The following is a 15457-nucleotide window of genomic DNA, read 5'->3' as shown; positions in this document are numbered from 1 at the left end:
AGTTGGCATGTTTGCATAAAAAAGTATTTACATCAGGTCAAACTTGCTCTTTGAGGAAATGTGGTGGCTCTTCTTGTCAATAAAAGCCACCCAGTTTATTCAGACAGGAAGAAGCTGCTCCAAACGGAAAGAGCATTGAGACAGGGAGTTGGACCAGTCCAGCTACTAATGCCAGGGGCTTAGCAGAAAGCAGAATGTGATGACCCCCTTCTGGGCAAGTAAAGGCATCATCTCTAACCAGCTGCAATATGTGATGCAGCACAGAGGAGTGAAGGAACATTAAAATCCCATCCACGCACGCGCGGATAAGTGATGTTTTACTAAATTACAGCGGGACTGCTCAGCAGCACTGGTGCTTGTTTTCATTTCTATTTGGAAACACTTGACACTGATACTACACGCAATGTTGGGATTCTACAAGCTGTTGACATTTAGCTGGGAACATGTTGAGTCAGAGTTTCAGATTTTATGTTCAGAAAAATGACTGCACAACAATAGCAGCAGCTATTTTTTTATTAAAAAAAAAAATGGTCTTCCTGGTCAAGATGAACAGCCGCATGCATTTTGATGAAATACAAGAAAATCTCTTTTGTCTGCCATCCTCTCAGTCCACATTTGCATAACAAATCCTAGTTCACTGACTATTTAAAACCATATTCAGGATGGCTAATATCACAATTAGCTCAATACCCCTGGTGACAATAACAATGAGTTGCAAGTATTGGGATGAAGACAAAGGCTGAAAAAATTGCAGCTATGTATGTTTAGCCCAAGCGGGAGAAGAGTGTGTTTATAAATGCAGCCATCACGTTGTAAGATTTTTAGAGGGAGTCTAAGACCGAGAAAGAACTCAGTGGCCTCTGTAGTATTTACATTCCCCTTCCTCTAATAAAAGGAATATGGCCTTGTGTGTCATTAAATCTTACTCTTGACCTCTGTCTAGAGGCGGTTTAATTATATCTGTCGTACCCCATCTCTCAGTCTCCTGCTCTACACGTCCAGACATTACAAGCGGTGCCTGACAAAATGGGTCACTTTTAATACTGTGTCTAATACAAGCAGAGTGGGATTTAGCTGTGTTGAGAGCATGGCAAGGGGTTTGGAATGCATTGTGCAGACTGCTGGAGGTAGTGGAGGAAGGGGGGCTGTTTATACTGATGCTGGGGCTTAATGTCATCTGTAGATTTGCACCAGACTGCTGCCACAATGCTGCAATTATAAAAAACAACAAAGAGACAATACACATTAGGAGTGTGTAACAGATTGCATTTACCCACAATTCAGACACACAAACCCAAGCCGGGAAGGAAAATTCTGAACATATATTTCAGCCATTTCAAGGTCTAATTTTCCTTCTGAGCTTTTTTATATTAGAGCTGAATCAATTAGTTGATCAACAGAAAAATAATCCACAATTATTCTGATATTCGATCAACCCTTCAAAATCATTATTCAACCAAAAATAAGAAATATTTTGTTCTTCCAGCTTCTCAAATGATGATGATGATGATGATTTGCAGCTTTTCTTTGTCTTAAGTATATGGTAAACTGAATCTCTTTGGTTTAGTCTGTTAGTTGGATAGAACAAGACATCTGAAGACATCACTTAAGGCTTGGAGAAATTGTGACAGTGATTTAGACCAAACGATAGGTTTATCAAGAATATATTGTCAGATTAATTGATAATGAAAATAATCTGAAATTGCAGCCCTAGTTTGCATATTAAACTAGCCACTTCAGTTGCCCGATGTTGAGTTTCTACTTTAAGATTCATGCCAATGCTGCATCTGCTCCAAGATTAATGGCAGAAAGTGCATGCCTAAAGAAGCAGCGGTATCAAGAGCACATCCGTCCCGTCCACATTCCAGCTCTGCTGACTTCAAGACTCCTCAGGGCTACACAATGACAGCTGGCTGTGTGAGTGTGTGTTTATGTGCATTACCAAGTAGGGAGTGAAAGGGTCATAGGGAGTCCAATGAATGTGTGCGCACTGTGTGTACATGCATCAAATGTAGCAATGTGTGAGGACAGTGTGAGTGAGCAAAGAATGTGTAGGATGAAAGTGTGCATAATGTGAAATTGTCATTTGCACAAATTTACACGCACACAGACACACAAAAATAGAAAATACAGTGAAAACTGGAATTTGGTGGCCCGCCACTTCCTGCATTCTTTCAATTCCACAGGCACACTTGATTCATCTCTGCATTCTTACTAGAACCGCACCTCTAGACATTTGAAAAACAAACTAAAGCCAGCCTGGTGAACTTGACCGTGGTTACAGGTCTGGAAGTGTTCAGCAGACAGTGTGAGTGGAGTATGACATTGTTTACAAATGATATATGAAGCCATGCTGTCTGTTCATTAACTTTCCTCTGGTGTGTGTCCGAGGGATAGGCACGTACACAGGAAGAAAACAGGTAGTATTCAGGGTCCGAGTGGGGACACAAATGTATGTGTGTGCACATGCAACTGAGAGACAAGAATGAAAAGTCTAAGAGGAAGAGGGCGTGGAATAAAGTGCAAAACAAGAGGTTTAATTGTGTTTGGGAAAGGAAGGGGTTTTCCTAACCTTGAGCTCAGGCTTCAGTCTCAGAGGAACAGACCAGATGCAGGGAAAACTGCACACTTCCACTCCAATCCTTGTCTACTACAACAAAAACCTTCACAATTTACAGAACCAGTCTTCAATGATCAAGGAAGAATCTAAAAACAATCATAAAAGTGAGTAGGTAAATTGATTGAGAAATAGGAGGCTGTGTGTGTGTGTGTGTGTGTGTGTGTATAAAGGCCTGCTGCTCCATCTGACCATACAAGGCAGTAGTGCGGTTTCTGCTGTATAACCAAGTGAGTGTTTAGAGCTGTATGTCTCTCTTCTCTCTCCCGCTCTGTCACTCTGTATGTGTGTGAACTACAGAGCACACGTTGAATAGTTGCCTCCATCTCTGCACACCAAGAGTCTTTGCAGCTCTCTTTCTCTCTCTCGCTCTGACACACAAACACATCACGAGTACATCACGAGTCCTTGGAGAGTATTTCACAAACAAGGTCAAGAAAAGGAACATATCAATTTCAATATTTCTATCTATTCGATTCCGCTCTTGAGTAAGTGACATTGTGCTCTGGATTAGATCAGTATCACAAAACTTACTTGTGACTTCTCCTGTTAGGACTAATGAAGTCAGGCTTGTGTTGTACAATGAGGTACAAGCTTTTGTAAGTTAAAAACAGGCTAAGGATGGGAATGCATCATTAAAAGAAGAAAAACACTGAACAGAAATGCACTGTGTTCCATGGCACAAAAAAAGGGACAATAATGTAGTGTTATGAAACTATGATAACCAAAAAAAGGCTACAACACTGTCACGTATTAACAAAGCCAGAGATGCAACTCAGACATCAGATTCAGAGGGCAACTAGTTATTTTACTGCACTGATTTTGCACCAATGGGATTAAAATGTGATTTTGGCTACATGACCAGACAGCACTCTCTAATCAACCCTGCCACTTTGTTGGTGTCTATTATATTTTCTAAAACTTAATTACCAAGAAAAAAGGTTTTTCAAGAAATAAGATTTTTTTCATTCATTAATACGTGAAATCTAATACACTGGTCAAATTCTGTATTTTTCCCTAATTACAACAAAACAAAAATATAGTATTTAATGAATTATAATACATTTATAACTTTAGTATGATTTCATGAAAAAAGTTAATTTCTACAGCAAGGAAATGCAGCTGAGCTTCAGTAACGGGAAGTGATTAGGTGATGTTTAGCCACTTTAGACCTGGTTTGGCTGAACGCATTTGCAAATAGTAATTTATCTGGCCTTCACAGCACAGTAGGCAAAATACGTCTGTGCTTAAAGCTCACTGTGTCTTCTCTCCAACAAGATGATCTAACAATCTGATTTTACAATGATGGCGACAGCTTGCACCAGGTTAGAAACAACCAATAAACATCAAGTCAGTGAAGGATGATGTAGCTTGTCAGCAACTATCAATGTCAGTGTAACATAGCCATTATTGACTTTTGGCACAGTGTCCCGCTGGCTGTGAAAAGCACAGACGTGTTCAAAGGGAAATTCATTGTATGTATGAAAATTCTCTGTCGTCCAGGTCAATAGTAGTAAGACAGAGGCAACTGAACCTGCCGTCTGTTATGGAAGAAGTTTTATTACTCATCCAAGAGGATTCATCAGTTCAGAACAGATTTCTTGTTCTGGTTTTGAGTAATGCCTCTGTTGTGATCTAGGAAACATATGGCAATGTCAGACATGTGTGGTCTATTTTCAGGGACAGTCTCTTTCTTAAACATTAAAAAAAAAACAAAAAAACAAAAAAAAAACCCACACACACACATAAATATAAAAAATATGCACAAGTTTCAGCTGTCCACAACTTATTAACCAGACACTATTCCACCTGTTCTACCACACAGATGAGACATGGCCATGGTGAGTAGGCTGGAGATGACGGTCTATATGACAACACCTATTAATCACTAGATGCATACCTCAGGCTGCCCAACAGGCGAGAAAACACACACAGAAACAGCCCCATTCCTTGTGAGACACTGAGGGAGGAGGGAGACACTAGTATCATTCTTACAGTGTCTCAACAAGCCTCACTGAAACAAAACCACTGAAACACATACTGTGTGTACACCCCATCAGTCTAGTAAAGATCACACAACAGCTCTTTTCAATTCAAGCTTATGTTCCTAGTAGAGGGACAGTAAAAGCAACTGCGGGCCCTGGATATTGACCTTTATATATTTTTTAATAATTTCACAAAAACTCAAACCACAAAGAGCTTACTACACTTCGCATCTACATTAAAAAATAACCTAGCATAAATCTTCTATGTGGTTTGACCCAATTATGTTGCCTATGCAATCAAGGTGAACCCGTGTTCTTAGTTATCACCATCAGAAACCTACACTGTCCATTCTGAATGTTGTTATAGTAAATGCAAAACTAAGAGCAACTAATATAAACACGTGTTTTATCAACATAGATCTGTCCAACTAAAGGAATGAAAATTAAACAAAGGGAAATGTCCTTTTAAGAATAACCACTGGCCAGAACACTAGACACAATATAAAGATATGAATGAGAAAATTCTTGCTGTTGTGAAAATAAATTTTAAAAAATCCACTGAAACACACAAGTATATAACCTGCTTTTGGCAATCATTTGGCCTTTGTTCTGATACAATAAGAGTGATGCATTTAGGCTGCATTATGCCAAAGAAAAAGGAAACACTCCAACATTAATCATTGGTTTCCGACTTCTGTTGTCAACATCCTGTATAGTCGATGATGAACATAAAAACATCACACAAAGCCATAGCACTGCTTAACACTTTCCCTTCCCCATCTAGTGAACGCCCTCATGGAGGTGAAGGGTTATGGCTGGGTAGGACTACTTTTTATTCATCCTGCGGTACTTTGCTGAAGAACCATTTGTCAAATAATAAAATATATTTATACTCGCAATATCGATATTGAATATTTTACAATAAAAAAAAAAAAACAATTTGAGCAGCAGTTGGTGGTGTAAACACATACACAAAAAAATATATATACAGACAAGAATAGAAAAGTATAAAAGCCAAGAAAACAGACGAACATTTAAAGATGCACCATCCCATTCTATAGCTTTCAGAAGAGTTTCTACCATTTCTTTATTTTTTTTTGCCTCACCACCAGGTCCTGGACACCACCTGAAGTTGTTCATTGGCACCTTCCCCAGCCAGTTTCTGTTGATGCTTGTGGATGGACCTTTTATTTATAGAGGCTCCTCACCCCTTGCAGAACACTATCAAGAAGATGAATGGCACTCCATGCAGACAAAGAACCGCATTAACCCTCAATGATCTTACTGACTGACGGGCTTCTCTTTGTCTGTCCAAATAACAAGACTGTCTGCAAGTGTTGACAAGCCCTACATCACCGTATTTTATCCTATTAAGACTGCAGTCGCACTGAAAAATACCGGTCCTGAATAAGCTGACTTGTTGTCTACAAACTGCATTCTCCAAGGTATCTCATTGCCATGAATCCCTGTGTTAGTGAGCAGTAATTTATCCAAAGTTAACCGAGGAAACAATATGACCTGATCAAGCTTCTAGCCCAACATCAGGAATTAACTTCGGCTTTAACATTTTGAGTAAAGCCCAATTCCCAAAGTCCAAACCTAAACGATGATACAGCCTTGTGCCCAAAAAACACTAGCAACCACACATAAAATGCTAATGGTTAAATAACATTGACACATTCATCATCTGCAGTTTGAAAACTCCACAAAAATTCCATGTCTGAAAAACCTCGTCAATGCTATGTGAGTCTTCTCTGGAACAATTCATATTTACCACAACATGTTGATAAAATTTAACACGTTTTCATAAACACATTTTGTTGCAGAGTAACAAATTAATTCCTTCCTAACAGACAACACACCACATGACAATTCCTTTATACTTGTGCTGGAGGGAAAGGCACCTGGAAAACATCCAACTAAAGACTAAGATCAAACTCCTACTCTGTCATAAAGCTACAATGATTAGCCCAGATTGTCCCAAGTGTACCTCAGCAACGTGAAACCCCTCCTACAAGTATGATATACGGTAGACAAAAGGCGGGGGACATGGCTTATAACTATACCTTTAATTAGATTAGTGGAGGAAATCAGTTCCATAGGAATTACACAGCATTACAATAGTCTGCTCACTGTCTGCACAGATACAAAATATAACAGATTAAAAAACTACTCACCAGATGTTAGAATGCTCTATGGGACAAAACACTTTCATCCAGGGGGGTTGGGCTTGACATTAAGCATGCAGCTTATTCTAATCAATTCCATATGGGACACTAACATGTGCTAAGTGACTGTAAGCTACTCAATAAGGCCATTAGGAGCAGGTGGTTAAGTGTGGCTACAAGTTAAATGGACTAAGCCAGTTAGCCTTTAAGGGAGTGGCAGTCAAAACAGGATGGACTACCGTGGCAGCAGAGGGGTCTGAAAGGCTGCAGGGAAATGGGTTACCATCTGTTCCAAACCTGGCAGGGTTTTCAGAAAGTACCGGCCAGGACCTGCTTCCAACCAGGACAGGCGGACAGTGGAGAGAGTAAAGGCAGTAGAGTGATATCATCAATCTAGGAGGGAAGGAGTGAGTGCATGCATTTGTGCGCATGTCATCAGATCTAGACAGAAACAACAACAACTATGATCATCTTAAGTGTTTGCATGTATAACTGAGTACAACACATTTGGGTACTATGGAGAGGGACGGTGGGCAGACAAGCCATATTATCTGCACTGCGCACCATATAACCCTCTCAGGCATGATGCCTAGGGAGTGGGGGTGGGTTTGAGTGGATTAACTTGTGCAACGGGTCAGGGGAGCAGCTGGTGCGGGTAACTTCACCCAAAAAGTTACCCATGGATATCAAATAGGCTGCAGGGTGAAAGAGGGAAGGATGGACTGAATGCAAGTTCAAACTGTTCATTAAGGGCTGCTAGTCTATCACAGTTTAATCTTTATTTTCCAGCTGTGCAGGCATGAGAAAAACAGAAACACATTTTTGTGTGTTAAAAGCCTTTCACATAAAAAAAGAACCAAATTAAGAAATTCTATCAAGCATGGTCGGCTGTAGAGATGCCCGAGCTGCCATCAGTTTTGCCATATTAAAGCCAGCGGCTACTCTCCTGTGCACCAGCCAACTGGCTATAGACAGGCAGACAGATAGTCAATTCAATACTGGAGAGCCCGAGGGCCAGATCGGTTACCATGCCTCTGACTGGGCAGGGTGAGCTGAGGCCAGATGGACAATGATCCCACACCTCGCCTGCCTGCCTCTCTGACAGCCACCCAAACCCACAGCCACACCCCTGAACTATGTGAAACAAACAAATTACTGAGTACACAGGATTGACTTTCATGCACACAGGAGGCAGCGCAAAGGATCATAACAGGATATGCCCAACACAAACAAACAAACAAACAGCTGCTGTGCACTTTGATTCACCTCAGACAGCCTTGGATCAATAACTAAAAAAGATCAAAATATACAGCATTGCTTCAGTAGAGACAGTTGTTACACATGGAAAATTGAGTAGAAAATTAATCAAATCTAAATTTAGTTCAAATGTACTCATTTTTAGCCACACACACAAAACTAGGGCTATCACTTTTTGTAAGAAATTTGAGCTTTCGTTTGAACAAAGGAAAAAAATTTGATATTCGAACAGTAATTCAGTAAGTCAGAATGTTTAGTTTATATGTGCAACTGACCATTTGAAGCAGTTTGCATTGTGGTCCAGCAGAGGGCACTTTTAAAATTCACTACCAGCGTGACCTATTGCTTGCCCTGCTGACCTACCAGTAAACTAAGCTAATAAATAAAAATGGAGGAGGACACTAGCAGCAAAGCTGTGCATCTGAGAAGTAATGTGTGGAAGTATTTTGGGTTCTACATCGTAGATGGCAAAATTACCAACAAAGATAAGGCTGTTTGACGACTTTGGAAAAAGCATCTGCCTAAAACGACAACGAATCCGAGGACTCACCTGTTAGCTTGCCAGCTAGCGGAGGCACCAGAAATGGAGCAACAACAACTGTAGAACTTTGGCCGAGTGCCTACAATATTTCATTTTCAAATATCCCCATTATCGTCAATACTGGTATATCGCAACACCCCACACAAACACACTATACTATGCTGAAATATGTACCACTGCAAATACGCACGGCACAGCAAAATATGTCTTTGGGATGGCATTCAGGGCTACCAAAGTGAACTAACAAATAGACTATGAAAGTGCTGAACCACTCTTTCAATAATTATAGTGCACTGAGCCCAGCTTCACAGTCCCAGACAGACTGAGTGCCTAAAAATGCAGTGCCAGCATCCACCACTTTATCCTAATGGGCAGGAGAGTACCAGCCTCCAAACCACAGTGACCAGAATTACAGCATCACACCGTCTCACCACCTCACAGCTGAACAGCCAAGAGCAACACAGGAGATACACAACAAACCTGAAGGGTTAATGATGAAATATAGTTTAACCCTGAGCGTCATCCTAAACAGATGCAGTAAAGCAGGCAGCAGTTGGGATTGAATTACCATGAGTGTGGGACTGAGACTGACACTGGTTGCAGGATGTAAAAGCAGCTGACTCCCAAGCAGATGCAGATGCAAATGCTCTCCGCTGTGCCGGGATTGTGCTTTCCATTCAGCTGCCCTGATTTTTGAGAGTTCTCAGAGAAGGGACAGGCTGAAAAGTGCCAATGTCCCTGTGGTACAAATGATATCCTTTACAGATTGAAGTTCAGTACCACCAGGTAGATATTCACTAAGCCAAACTAGAGCTGAAACGATTAATTGATAAATTGTTGATTAATTGTGTCAACTTGATTTGTTAGAAATTGCCAGGGGCATTGTTCAGGATTTTCTGACATTTTATAAAAAAACTTTTATAAAACAGTAAATCAGTTAAAATCAAGAAATTAAATCACAGTTGCAGCCCTGAACCAAATGCTTTCACAAGTAACAGCTGCAACGATAAGTCAGAAAATCAAACTATTTTGATAGTTTTTCAAGCAAAAATGCCAAATATTGGATGGTTCCAAATTCTCAAATATGAAGACTTGCTGCTTTTCCTTGTCTTATACTATAGTAAGTTGAATATCTATTGGTCTGCAGATCAAGCGAAAATTTCAGGCAATTGCATGCTTGAATTTCTATTGCTCACGCACAATTAAAAAGATTAATGTTTGCATTCAATCTGAACGGGCTATTCAGTTAAATTTGATTTATATAGCGCCATTTCATAACAGAAGTTCTCATTGCACTTTTCCTATCGAGCACGTCTAGACCAAACTCTCTATAATATTACAGATAATACTGAACTGACCTTCCTTTTCCCTTTTAAAGAAATTAGCTTTTATTACCTCTCAGATTTCTGCTTTACAATAACGACTATAAAAATACCAAAAGACTGATGCTTGTTGATAAAGCCGAGAGTAATTGGTTAGTACATTCTGTTCTCACACTGTGGGATCATGGTGGATAATAGATTTGAACCCTTGACCCCGACATCCAGAACCATCATATCCTCTCACAGCTGTGCTGATGTACATGAACCTATGCTAAGATGAATAAACAGCACAAATCAGACCTTAGACATATTAATCCAACAGTACATCACACCATTTAAAAAACAGGGTGAAAGCTGACACCAGAGAACTAGTTTTTGTTGACAGGCCTGTCGTCTCGGATAAAAATCTACTTTTTGGTGGGCTGACTAAGGGTGCTAAAATCTGACATGACTTTACAAGCTTGGAAAAAGCCTTTGAGTAATTGAGCAGAAAGTATTCAAGGTATTTCAGTGAAGACACAGAAAAGCCATTTCACTCACTCCCCCCAAATGTTTGTCATCCATTTTAAACAGTCACACTACCGCAAATGTTGCAATGTCAACCAACTACATTTCATGCCTGAAAGTGTCATGCCTGAAATAAACAACAACTGCAGCTTCCCCGTTAGGCGCCACAGACCTGCCGGAGTCGTAAAAGTAGGCAATTTTAAGTTCACAGGGCAGAGGTACATACCAAGACTGAAAGAAACAACATGCAATGAACTTTAACTCAGTGAACCAACAGATAAAAAAAGTTGCGTGATTTAACACAATTTCATCATGATTTAACATAAACCAATTCCATGTCACACCTACTTAAAGTAGTACTACTGATCATTTTATGAATGTGAAACAACTGTTCAGAGGAGCCAGGGTTTTAAAGCATGACAACTTTCTTTGCATAATGCTTGCAGTTTCCTCTTTTTTTAAAACAACATTATCCAATCCACAGCCTTCTCAAGGTTATAGGATGCACTGAAATGAGAGAACTATTTTGAGCTCCTCTTCTGGTTTGCTTTGGCCTTTAGGAAGAGGAGGGGGAAACAAAAAGGTGTACACAGCGGAAGTGGCTGTGCAGTATAAAAACACTGGCTGTGTCCCAATTCAGAGGCTGGATCTGGCAAAGGATGTGGGTCTTTCACAGAACCGATAAGATAGCCTAGCCTCAAAGAGACACCAAAGGTTCATTTGGATGGACTAAGATGCCTCCCTAAACCTTAATGTTCTGTTTAGGGCCCCCTTTCAAAGAACAAAAGCCATACTTAACATTGTTTTTAAAATCACATTGACACTTAATTACATTACCTAATTTTATGAGACTTGCTAATAAAACATGATTTTGAAGTGACAACGTGTTTCATAAGTCCTCTATAGAGGAGGGCATCCGTTTGGGGTGTCAGAGACATCAGCTGTAAAACATGCTTAAACACAATAGATTTTGCCATTGCTTCACTTATTTGGTACATTTTACATGTTTGTGGGACTCCAAACAATAAGGAAGTAAATAATAATAAGTAAGCCATTGAATTTCTAAGATTTCGCTTTAACACATAATGGTTGACTGGCACCAGTAACTGATGACCACCCAGGTGCAAATACCTGATAAATATAAAGTGGTCCCATGATATTTCCCAACTTTATTTACTGACAAGGCTCAACTCAACCGTTAGACAATTTACCAGCGCGCACTGGATTGTGGGATACTGGGGGCCACAAACGATATATCAGTTGAGTCCTTCAAAATTCAGGCAAAAGACGGCTGCATCTCTGTGCCCTTGAAATGGGACACAGCATCAGCGACCCTGCAATGAGCTCTTGGAGACCAGCCAGAAAGACGAGAAATGCATTGGGGGGGGGGTTGTCATTCACACTTGGTTTCACACCCAGGTGACGATAAACAGCAATGACTCAAACGCCCTGGCAGCAGTAGCACAAGGGTTTTCAGCAGGCGACACACTCCACAGCGAGTGTCTGCACTGCATGTCAAATACCTTTCTGAAGACAAGGAGAGTGACACTGCTTCCACACCCTAACCCTGCCCACCACACCCAGACAGCCCTAAACAGACTGATTATGTAATATAGACTCTGAGCCAAAACAACATGCCTCTGTCACTGAGATCTGCAGACGATGCCGTCTGATAGTCTGCCTCTGAGCTCTCTGTGTCCCTCTTTTTTCTCATGTCGCCCTGCCAAGTCAAGAATGAGATCACTCCATGTGCATGTATGCACATATGAAAACAGAGATGATGGCTATCTTGGCAAGATACAACTGAGAACAACTGAGAAGGCACTGAATGACTTGGGTGTGAAAGCAAGAAATCCAAGGTGCAAGCTACAAAATTACTTTTTCACATCTATCAGTGATGTATGAAATCTTGCTCATAGTTTAGCAAAATTACTTCAACTAATATCAAAGAACAAAGACATCTCTACACATCCTCAGGACCCCAAATAACTAAAAGCCCAGATAAGATCATTAATCTGTTTGATCAGTGCATGGGCAGGAGTTCTTGCAATCTTTAAAACGCATGGGACACGTTTTGTAGCTTTTATTCTCCCCACCACCAGCGTCCAATATTTCAAACATTATCAAACTGTTCCTCGTGTTGTTCGGGCTCCTGTCAAGGACCCCTAGGTGGTCCCAGGAACCCACTTTTGGAGCCATTGTTTTGAGAGTTTCTGGGTGTTTTTTCAAGCATCAAATGGAGCTTTAATAATACCATTTGTCTCTGGGAACAAGCACGCTGAATTCTCCCTGGTTTAGCAAAAGGCCCAGTTTAGCCTCACAGAACAATAGCGGTGTACGCTGGAGCAGCTTGCTGTGAGAAACACGTGAAGCCAGTCAAAAAAAAAATCAACCTGATACAACTAAGACAGTGCAAGCCGAGTCTTAATACCGCTGTACACACAGATAAATGGCGTTTCTGAAAGTAAAACACACGTTGAAACCACCGCCCAACCGTTCCGTGCCATGCTAACGTTACACCTCCATCATCATCACATCCAGCCACAAACTGGCCACGCCACTTTACAGAGGGCGTCTGGCTTCAAAACAAATAATGTTTGGTTAATCTGAAAGACACGCCAAAAAGAGGGCGAGCTTCCCTAAGCAAAACATTCATTTGGTTTGAGGTACTTTACGGTTCAAATAATACACAGAAAAGAGAAGGTGATGTAGCGAATAATTTAGCTCGCGATAGAAACGTTACAACGTAGTAGATTATCCGTACCTTTCAACCGCCGACTCTGTTCTCGGAGACCCCTGGAGAAACAAACAGTCCCTCCCTTTCGGTCCAGCGCCGAGGTCAAATGCACTAAATATGTCGACAGAGGCGTATTTTTCACTGGACTAACAATGGAGCCGCGCAGTCAGCTGCGAGCGTGCCTCTCCGTGTCCTTCCCTCCACGTTTAAGCAGCGGCTGGCGGCGGCTGGCTGGTTCCCTTCATGAAGGATGGACCCGGGCGGGGGGAGTGACAGAGGAGTCCGGCAGCAGATTGAAGGCGAAGCTTGGTGGTCATGAAAGAAAATGCAGATTAAATCCCGCGAGCGGTCCAATCAAAAGCGCGAGACTGGTGGTTATGCAAAGCAGGAGTGACGTCAAATTCAAACCAAGCTAGAGCTCTGTCCTGTGGCGCCGGTATGTGTGTATTTGTTTTTATTATGTCTTCCACAGATGAAAAACTGGTTAAAGTGGTATTTCAGCTACTTGGTATTGCACTTCCGTAAAGTTGGGTGACTCACAAGAGACACATTTAAACAAGAATGGTAAAAAACTTGAAGCAGCAGAGGCAGAGATATCCTGATTTGTGTCACTAGTATGAGTCAAACCCCAAAAACACAGGATCCTACATTTCCCATAATGCAACTAATAGCATTATTTCTTTTGTATCTTTCAAACTCCTGCCCCCAGTTTGTAAGACATACATTTAGATGACCCTGATGCTCTGTATTTCACTCTACAGAAGACAGGATAACAAGAGTAAGTATAACAGTTTCACTAGTCTCCAGGGACTATATGATCCTGCAGTTATATAAGTTATATTCAACAACAAAAACCATCTCAAATGGGGTTTTATGCACAATGTGCTTTTACCATTTTATATGATCACTTTTTACATTATTTTACTGTCCTTGCGTTTATAATTTAATTTCTTATTTTTGCATGCATTTTCTTTTATTGTTGTTGTTTTATTATTTTCCTTGTAAAGCACTTTGTAACTGTGTTTACGTTTATTATTATTACTTGGCTTGTAAAATCATATGGAACACCAGCTCTACCATGTGAAACAACTCACCTCCTGTACATGGCAAGTAAGTGTGTGATTCTCTCTCATTCAATGCAATCTCGTCAAACAGGGAGAATCTCTATCTGGAGGCTCTGGGCATGAAAAATTCAGGAGCCGTAGCTCCAACAAAGCACTGACACTCCACATACACTCCTTGCCCCTTTTTTCCACCCACATTTATTCTCTGCTTAAAATGAAATTTGAGACACCAAGTCTCAAGCATGAGTAATTTTCTTCCTTCTTCACATCCACAAAAGGTTTTCTGTTCCTGTTTCCTGAGATGTGGATAGTTGAGAGTATGCCTGAATAAAACAAATTCTTTCAGAGTGAAGAAAGTTCCTATAAAATGTACACTGTTCATTTTCTGTACTTCTGTATTTTAGCACAGTGTCCACTTCCCTTTGGTACAAGCCCACAATAGCTGCCAATTGAATGCTTTTTTAAAAATGTTGAGCTGCAGCTGCAGGCTTCACAATAGAAATCAATGAAAAGGGAGAAGACATACAAAAGACTATTGCAACTCAGAGAGAGAGAGAGAAAGAGCGAATGGGTCAAGACATCTGACATTAACTGTTGTTTTCTCTAATAAAACTCAGACAAGGAGAAAGAATGGAGACATTTAAAAGAAAAAGCCTTCGGCAAAGAGACATCTAAAACTCTGTGAGTGAAGGGAGGAATGAAGGCTTACCAGAAATGATCAGCTGCGGACTCATCAGCGCACACAATCTCCATGTGCCTCAATGAAGAGTGAGAGAGTGTGAGTCATGTCTCAGCTCGGCCTCTCCATCCCTCTCCACTCTGGCAACTGTTTCATCAGCAGCCTGTCAGCCTTTCCAGTCGGCTAGGGGCCCTGTGCCAGAGCGAGGGGGAAAACCTGATACTCTCCCTAAAGTTTCACTAATTCTTCAACTTTAACTCGTTGCTAGTGAGCAGTTTGAATGTTAAAATCAATCTGCTGCCATATCTTTTAAAAACAAGTTTCAAAGCAAACCACAGAAAGCTGGGTCTTTGGTGTGGATCCACCAGAAGTATGTCAGTAAACCACTTTATGCTCCTTCTTTTATTTGACTAAACTAGGCACTAATGGCATCCATCATTATATCACAGAGCTGAAAAAGCTACTAAATCCCCTCACATCCTTCCCATCCATTTCAGATTGCTTCGTAATGTTGTTACACAAGGGTGTGGCTCAGCTCTGGGCTCTGGTAAAATAAAACCTTAACAGAATTAGGATGGAC

At 40.8% G+C, this 15457-nt stretch overlaps 1 protein-coding gene across 2 annotated transcripts in view; it reads right to left on the bottom strand.

Moving 5' to 3' along the window:
• Nucleotides 1–13453, bottom strand: part of si:ch211-214c7.4 (streptococcal hemagglutinin) — a 30270-nt gene extending 16817 nt beyond the window's left edge. For both annotated transcript variants that reach the window (XM_044191517.1, XM_044191518.1), the window contains exon 1: nucleotides 13162–13453. The gene's annotated coding sequence lies outside the window, so the exon portion shown is untranslated. The remainder of the gene's footprint in view (nucleotides 1–13161) is intronic.
• Nucleotides 13454–15457: the final 2004 nt, after the last annotated feature.

The sequence above is a fragment of the Siniperca chuatsi genome, linkage group LG3, assembly GCF_020085105.1.
Source record: "Siniperca chuatsi isolate FFG_IHB_CAS linkage group LG3, ASM2008510v1, whole genome shotgun sequence".
Classification (NCBI taxonomy): domain Eukaryota; kingdom Metazoa; phylum Chordata; class Actinopteri; order Centrarchiformes; family Sinipercidae; genus Siniperca; species Siniperca chuatsi.
Note: the sequence above shows the minus strand (reverse complement) of the source record. Positions and strands in the feature narration are given on the sequence as shown.